Raw genomic sequence first — 9008 nt, 5'->3', positions numbered from 1 at the left:
AAAAAATATGAAGACGGCTGGATGAGGGTGAAAGTTGTAGGAAGAAAATTATGATGATTTGGTCAAATTAAAATTCTAAATCTTAGGTATTGAGAAGGTAGCAACGAGTGGTTTAAGAGTAGGTATTTGATTGAAGGATGCTAAGTTTTATAAAAAAAAAAAAAAAATTTATATAAATGAAAAATATGATTTACTACACTTTACTAATCTTTAAGTTCAGGGCTCAACTGAAACCAGCTTAAACCGTATTAAAATTAAATTTAATTTTGTATATGTAAAAACAAAAACCTAGACCTATCAAAAAGAAGAATCTTTTACACTTTTTGTTTTAGGTAAATGGAAAGAAAATTCAAATTCTGGTACACTGAGGTGTATACGTACTTTTTTTATCGTGCACTTTACGTTCGTTGATGTATAACAGACTTTTGTCTTCGGATTATTCAGATTGATGTCAAATTGTAAAAATCTAAGCAGTTTTGATTTTATCAATCAATAAAAAGAAAAAAAATCAATACATAAAATTTTGAAAAAAATTAATTCAAAAATTTGTATTTTCAATTTTTTTTTCGAGATTTGATTTGCAAAATTAATTTTTGAAAAACTGTACTATAAATCGGCTTTATTCAAGGTTTTTGGCTTTAAAAAAAGGTATAACACGTTATTGTAGGTGTAACCGTTGATTTTTAATATTTTTTTTTCTAAATTAAGTCAATTTTTCAGAAAATTGCCCCTCCCGGCTAGCCTAAGCGAATGCACCGATTAATGTAAAACTTGGTATGTAGCTGTTTTTGGCGACTCTCCAGGGTGTTTTTTGGAATTAATTTTTTTGGACCGAAAATAACGGTACCTGTCATATATTGATTTCAGTAAAATTGAATTTGCTCGAAAATTGCTCCAACTATTTTGTTAAAAAATCATTATTAACGGTACCTGCCATAGAACCGTTTTTTTTTTTTTTAAATCCGATTACTCTGAAACCACTCATTCGATTTCAACGAAACGTTTTGTAAAAAAGCATTTATATAATTTTTATATAAGCCAAAAATAAAATTTCGAAAAAAATAAATTTTGGATTTAAAAAAAAAATTTGAATTTTTTTTTGACATTTTATTTTTTTTTTGAAATTTTGTTTTTAGATGTTGATTAGTGATTTCTACAAAATGGCATACAAATTTTATTTTAAAACTTTTTTTCAAAAAAATTATTTAAAAAAAAATTAGTTTTTTTAAAAAACGGCTCTAACGGTTTTGAATTTTTTTTTTTCTAAAAATGCTTCTTAATATATCAATCAAAACTGCATACTTGTTTTGGAAGGCATTTGATTTCAGATTTTATTTTATTTAAAAAAAAAACGAATTTAATTTTTTTTATATAGTAGCAGTAGGTACCAACATTTACCAAATTTCTTTATAAAAATTCTTAAAAATTTAATCAACTTGAGCCCTTAGATCAAGTTCGTGCGACCCAGTCGTGCATTTTATTTTAAAATGCCTATAACTCACAAAATATTTAAATGGATAAGATTTTTTAAATTATATTATTCTGTAAACAGTGACTACTTACCATATCAGCCCGTTTCTTGTCGACGTTGACTTTTTGGAACTCACTGTATACACATTTCATTGAAACTAGATGAATCTGCAGATGTTTCAAACAAGTATGTCTCGTCCGTTTTGAAGCAGATGAAAACATTGAAGAAACACTTCCGACCAGTGTTTGTAAGACAAGACGTGACAAAATGATTTGCTATTTGTAGCTTGCAAAAGACAGCAAAATTGGGCAAAATTAAAACCTGAAATACCAAATGTTTCATTAACTCAAAGTACTCTTACTTACTCCAGAGCTAAATGACAGGCTTGAAGATCAAATCGGAGTAGTAGATATAATAAAGGCAAGGCTTTGCAAAGTCGACTTGTAGTTTTGTTTGCTTTGAAATGGCTTCACTTTTCTTCCTCTTTAGCACTCAGAGGTCAGAGATTCCCTGCATATCAAAGTGAAAGGTATTCAAATGAGTTTTTGAATTAAGAGCTGAATAGCTAATTGATGTCTTTACAGGATTCAAAATCTGGAAATTTGAATATTTTTATTCTGATCCTCTGTTGTTTCTAAATTTTGGCAGTATCGAGGTATCCTTGGAAGGGAAAATTTTTGCTATTTCATACAAATCGTAGAGTTTTTACGTGTCGTATGAGATCGGAGAATATTCCGCTCCAACGGAAACAAAAAAAAAGTACCTCCAAAATAAAAGAAAACATTTAAACTGAAAAAACAAAATCAAAGGATTCCTCGGAAAACTTCGGTTATGGTCATCTTGAAGAACTTTCATTGGAAGAATCGAGATTTGTTAACTTCTATATTATTTAATTTGAAGAAGAAACAATTGAGTAAATTTCCAAAAAAAAAAATTTCGAAAGTGAACATGGACAAAGACGGATTTCAAAACCAGTTTTGAACAATTCGAACTATATTAAAACTATCAAAAATCAATATAAGATTTCGGTATTTCTTATAAAATAAACAAGCACATACGTATGTATATGTACTTTGTTCTTTTCTATGTTAACCCTCTGTAGGTTACACACACATTGCGTGAAAGTACACGGGTGCGAATTTGGATTGTACTTCTTCATGTCGTTATAACTTTTTTCGATTTCAATATTTTATAGGGAATACTTCTATTAAATTGATGTAGAATTTTTCGAAGAATTCGAATATTGTATTCACAATTCCTAAAAAATATATCTATTGTCACCTATAATGATAATGTTTTGCGAACACCTTTTTTAATTTTAAAATTTTTTCCAACCAATTTCGCACCCGTGTGCCGACAGAGAGTTAAGTATACAATACATATACACTTTTAATTTGCAATATAGATACTATAGGGCAAGTTTAGGATTCGTAAAAAAATCGAACTCGAGATAACAATGAGACATGACATTACGATGATGGAGAATGCTAAAAAAATGGGTCCCGCAAATCTGTCTGTCTGTGTCTGTGTCTGTGTCTGTGTCTGTGTCTGTGTTTGTGTCTGTGTCTGTGTCTGTGTCTGTGTCTGTGTCTGTGTCTGTGTCTGTGTCTGTGTCTGTGTCTGTGTCTGTGTCTGTGTCTGTGTCTGTGTCTGTGTCTGTGTCTGTGTCTGTGTCTGTGTCTGTGTCTGTGTCTGTCTCTATCTCAAGCTGGAGCCCAAACTACTGAAGCGACTTTCTGGTGATTCCCGTCATATAAGGAAAATAGAAAGTAACTTATTTTCGAAAACGACTTTTATGATTGTGATTGAAAAAAAATACGCGTTCTGAAGCAAATAAAGTCTTTGAAAAAAAAAATATTTTTTGAACCGTTATTAACGGTTCTCATAAACCATTCAACTGATTTCAACAAAAAAAAAATGTACACAGAAGCTTTTCAGTAGCCTTAATATTAAAATATCGTAAAATTTTCAAACCCTCTGTTTTGGATTCTACAAAAAAATTGCAAAAATTTTGAAAAATCAATTTTTTTGAAAACAGTTTGATATAATTTTTTTTGAAATTTTATTTTTATGAGTCGAATAATTATTATTTCTTCAGAATATAATACCTACCAAAATTTTTTTTGAAAAATTTCTGAAATTTTTTATTAAAAAAAACTATTTTGTTAAAAAAGGTTCCTACAATTTTCAATTGTGCATTTTATTTTTATTGAAAAGAATTTGGTTAAAATAAAATTTCTTGAGGCAGATATTTGAGTTTTTTTTTTTAATTAAATAGGTAAATCATTTTGAAACAAATATTTCAAAATCGTTTCAACGTTCAATTGTCATACTATCAATTAACATAAAAAATAAAAATTAAAAAGAAACCCAATTGTACCATAGGACAGTTTTCAATATATCATCAATATAATAGTACACTCTGGCGTATGCGTACTTTTTTTTACAAACCCGTGTTTTTATGTAAAAGTCTGTATAAAATATGTAATGGCGATTAATTTAACAAATGATTAGAATTCAAATACAAAAATATTTTTGTTGTATTTGAATCTCTTTTCTTTTTATTGATTAAATTTTAAAGACTTAAAAAAAAACTCTTGCAAAAATAAATTTATTCAACAATGAATCTCACTGCTAAATTCTAAGAACATTCGCCCTTTGGTCTTTTATGGTATTTTATTTTTGCAAACTTCCGTTTTGATCTTTTGATTCGCCTTTTGTTCGTTTACTTCAATGCACTTTTGTTTGACAAGATTGAAGTGCATTTCATAGGTCTATGGTTTTTCCATGAAGCTAAAAAGTTCAACCATCGTTCACAGAAAAAAAAAAAACAAACGTTTCCTTTTTCAAAAAACTTTCTTTTTTCATGTTTTTTTGTTCAATTTTTACGCATTCGTTCATTTTGCATTCGTTTTGCGTAACCAAAGGCAAGTGAAAATCTTTTCAATTGAATAATCTCGAGCTGTTTTTCGTTGTTGTTTTTGTTTCTTCTTTATATCAACAAAAAAAAAATTGTTCTTTTCCTTTGAAGCCAGGCAAATTTCCTTTGATAAATTCGTTGAACACAAAGTGTTTTTGTTTTTTTTTTTCTTGTTGCTTTTTTTTTCTAAAATCACAAAAAACAACACATCTTTGATTTCAATCTTTTTTGCCTCGTTTGAGGGGTTAAAGAAACTTTGTTTATTATTTTCCACTTAGTTTGACGGAAAGTTAAGCTTATGGCAAGTTTTATTTATTTATTTTAAAGTACTCATAAATCCTTTATCAGACGATTTTTAAAGCAACCAGCTATATTCTTAACTATCGATCAAAATTGTGTTCGTTTTCTTACAACATTATATGGAAATCATATCAACTATTTTGTAACTCCTAATGGAATTACCCTCTTTCATTTATACAAACTAACAAACCTACAGGACATTATGCTCACTACAAGCATTCACTATTTCCTTTTCCGGCATCCACTTCACCCAATTAACAACTTGAAAATGCTATAACACATTAAAGAACTCCTATATGAGCAAAAAAAATAAGACCTGCAGCAAAAAAAAAGTTATATTTCCTTTACAAGGTTTACAATGACGACGACGACGGTGACGCATATGCGGGATGAGGCATAACCAAACAGTTGCATGAACCAAACATGCCAATAACACACAAAAGATTAACCCCCCCAGACCATATCCTTTTTCAAACACCGACAACATCGTCATCGTCCTCGTCGTCGTCATCTACCCAAGTTAAACTGTAGGTATAAGAAATCCAGGCCAACAATAGTTAAGGTCTACCACTCACTCACTCAGTAACTCAGTTACAAAAAAGGGCGGCAGGCAGCAAAGCGGACAACAACTTCACCCCTGTACGTGACCTGTTTGGCAATGGAGAGCAAGCACACAGCACAGTCATGAGTCTTGTGTCCTTAACAAAAGCTAAGCACACCGAACATAGAGTCTTAAATTTTATTGTTTTAAATTGCTGCTTCCCTATTGCTGCCTGAAGGCGAAGGGTGCTGTTTCAGCTGCTTCCAGAGCTTACTTCTTCGGTTGTTCTGTTGCTATTGCTGCCTGGTACCTTAAGTAAAAGCCTCAAGTTGCCAGGTGTGAGTGAAACAACGACAATGACGATATAATGATGACGAGAATATGAATGAAGTAGGTATTCTCTCCCGTTCTCTTTTTGTTTGAAATTTAGTAGTTCATGGCATGACCCACTGTTGAAAATAATAATCCTTCTACCTTTCACTTCTTATGGCAAGTATTGCAGTGTAAAAAAGTAAACACAATTAGCCATCCTAACTCACCCACTTTTTACTTGCTATGCTAAAGGCTTTTTAATAATAAAATTCTTTGATGAGAACCTTGAGCAAAGGTGAATTTTTGCGAGTTGGCATTTGTTGAATGCGTCATGATTATTTTATTTATCAAGCTTAAATAATTTTCAAAACTTTGAAGCTGGTTTACTATAGTTCAATTTAAATAGTAATTTTTACCCTAAATTACTGAATAAATACAAAATGTGTGCGAATATGTTTGTTTTTTGCATTTCCTTAAAGTTAAAGAAGGTTTTAATGAAAAAAAGTAGTTGTCTGTAAAGTCGGTTTACGGACGATAATTTTACGTGATAACGTCATTAGAAAACAGATTGTGTGATTTTGTTAAAAAAAATTATCTTTTCTCATTATATCAATTTTTTTATGCAAAGCTTACAAAAAAATTACACCATTAAAGAGTATAATATTTCTTCGAAAAAATAAAATCATACTTAAATTTTTACAATGCGTTAAAAGTATAAAAATAATTTATTAAAAACAATCATTTTTGATGAAAAAAGCAAAAATAAAATGCACGACTGGGTCGCACGTATTTGTTCTTGCAGTTCATAACACTTTTATGTTAGTTTATTTGTAGATTTTAAAAGCTGTCTCTATATAAATTTTAAAGAAATTTTGCTGATGTTGATAGGGAAAAATCTTCTTATATGAAAATTTTTTTTGTCCCAAATTTGAAGAAAATCCGTCCACGCGTTTAGCCTGTGGAAATGTGTACAGATGGACGCACAGACGGAATTGCGAGACCCACTTTTACGGAGTTCTCCATCATCGTAATGTTGGTTTTGATTAAAACCTCAAATTTTATTTGCTACACTAAACCAATACTTGCCCTATAGAGCAAGTAAAAATCATATATTTTTTCTTCTACAGCATTAAATAAATTTTTTTAACAACAACCTATAATAAATTTTATATTATCTAAAAGCTTATTATTTCAGCTCAAAATATTTATATCGATCATATCTGTGCGACATTTACAAAAAGAGATAGGATTTTTTAAACCCAATCAGTTTTCATCAAAAAAGCAAAAATACATATCAATCTTTTTTATCTTCTCATGCCATTAAATCAATTTTTTCTTTGACAACTTATACTTAAATTTTATAACATAAGAAAGCGCATTATTTCACCTTTAATATGATGCTTCAATCGTATTTTTTCGATGCCTACAAAAAAAGTTAGAATTTTTTAAAGCCAACCATTTCGAAATTTCAAACTGAAAATATGCTACTTCCTACACTGGTCGCTGGTCATGGGCAACAGATCTCCACAGGTGTTTTGTATTTCTGAAGTTTTTTAATTTAACATTGTGTAGCTTGTAGTAAATGTACCGTTATGTATGATATATCGAATGAAAGGTAATATTATCAGCATGCTCAATAAATTAAATTTGTATTTGCTTTAGATCAAAAGAAAGAGTAGATGCGTCCCACCAAGTGAGATCTCTAAGCGCTCGGAGATTTTTTAAGTAAAACAAAAAATTGTTATTGTTTTGGCGTTTGTGTTTTGATGGTGTGCAGTTATAAAAGTGCTAAAAAAATTTATTAATTTGAGTTTGCTTCACGAAATAACTTATTTTGAAATAATTTTTTATCACAATTTAATATTTGAAGAAAAATTGCAATTGTGTGAAGTTGCAGTTGAAGTGGTGGATTTGAAAAAAAAAAAAAAAATGGATTCATGTGAGAAACTTGTCCCACAAAATTATTTTGCTCTCTTTCAAAATGACATTGAGCCCTAAGAGACTTTTTCTTGGTGGGACGCACCTAAAGTGTTGAAAAATACAACATTATTTTACAGTTATCTCAAAATTGTGGCTACAAAATTGATTAAAATTTTGCACAGATATATTCTTACTGTCTGTTATATATCTACAGTAAAAATTTCATTTATTTATCTGTTGAAGAAAAAAAGATTAAAATAAAAAACCGTTAAAAACGGTCAAAAAACTTGGGACAAAAAAACTTGTTTTCCCGTTTTTCGGGAAAAAATCATTTTAAAATACCAATTTTTTGCACATGCATGCGCACGGTCTTAGACTACTTGTTCTTTAAGTTTAAGAGTTTTTAAACGGTACGAAAAATTAAAAAAAAATTAAAACTCACCCAAAAATACCCAAAAAAAGTAGGTGTTTTTCAAAAATTCATATTTCTAAACGTAGAGACTTAAAAATAAATCTGTTTTTAACCCCTAACTTCTTTTACTTGCGATATAGGTACTATATATCAAGTTATGCATTCGTACAAAAAAAAAAGTTGAGATAACATTTTTCCATGACATTAAGTGGGTCCCGGAAGTCCGTCTGTCTGTCTGTCTGTCTGTCTGTCTGTCTGTCTGTATAAGGAGCTACAGTCTAAACGGATGGACCGATTAATGTCAAACTTGGTATGTAGCGTTATTTGGCGACTCTCCAGAGGGGTTTTTGGAATTAATTTTTTTGGACCAAAAATAACGGTACTTGTATACCGATTTTAGTAAAATTGAAATATCTCAAAAACTGCTCCAACGATTTTGTTTAAAAAATTCAAATGTTAATTTTAAGCTAAGGTCTATCTTCTAATGAAAATTTTTTTTGGAAAATCATTATTAACGGTACCTGCCATAGAACCGTTTTTTTTTTCAAATCCGATTATCTCCGAAATTGGTTTTTCGATTTCAACGAAACTGTTTGTGAGGAAGCATTTATACAATTTTAATATAAACCATTGAACAAATTTCAAAAAAAAATAATTTTTGAATTTTTAAAAAAAATTTGAAAATTTTGTATTGAAAAATCAAATTTTCGAAAACGGGATATTGAATTTTTTTGAAATTTTGTTTTGAGATGTTGATCAATGATTTCTACAAAATGGCATGCCAATTTTATTTTAAAACTTTTTTTTTTGCAAAAAATTATTTATAAAAAATTAGTTTTTTAAAAAACTTCTGTAACGCTTTTGAGACATTTTTTTTTCTAAAAATGCATGTTAATATATCAATTAAAACTGCATACTTCTTTTGGAGGGCAATTTAATTACATATTTTATATTATTTTTTTTTAACGAATTTAATTTTTTTTTTCCAAATATCTATATAAAAAGTCTTAAAAATTAAAGCAACTTTATCTCTAAGAGCAAGTTCGTGCGACCCAGTCATGCATTTTATTTATTATCTTTCGAATGACGTTTTTTTAAGTGTCAAACAAAATTTACCCTACCTATAATTACT

At 29.4% G+C, this 9008-nt stretch overlaps 1 long non-coding RNA gene across 1 annotated transcript; it reads left to right on the top strand.

The window, feature by feature from the left end:
* The first annotated feature begins 469 nt into the window (after positions 1–469).
* LOC129907886 (uncharacterized) lies at positions 470–1752 on the top strand. Its single transcript, XR_008771195.1, has 3 exons — positions 470–648; positions 721–843; positions 1553–1752. It is a non-coding gene; the product is annotated as an uncharacterized LOC129907886 (long non-coding RNA).
* The last annotated feature ends 7256 nt before the right edge of the window (positions 1753–9008 follow it).

The sequence above is a fragment of the Episyrphus balteatus genome, chromosome 1 (assembly GCF_945859705.1).
Source record: "Episyrphus balteatus chromosome 1, idEpiBalt1.1, whole genome shotgun sequence".
NCBI classification, from domain to species: Eukaryota; Metazoa; Arthropoda; class Insecta; order Diptera; family Syrphidae; genus Episyrphus; species Episyrphus balteatus.
The sequence above is the reverse complement of the archived record's forward strand: the minus strand, read 5'-3'. Positions and strand labels throughout refer to the sequence as shown.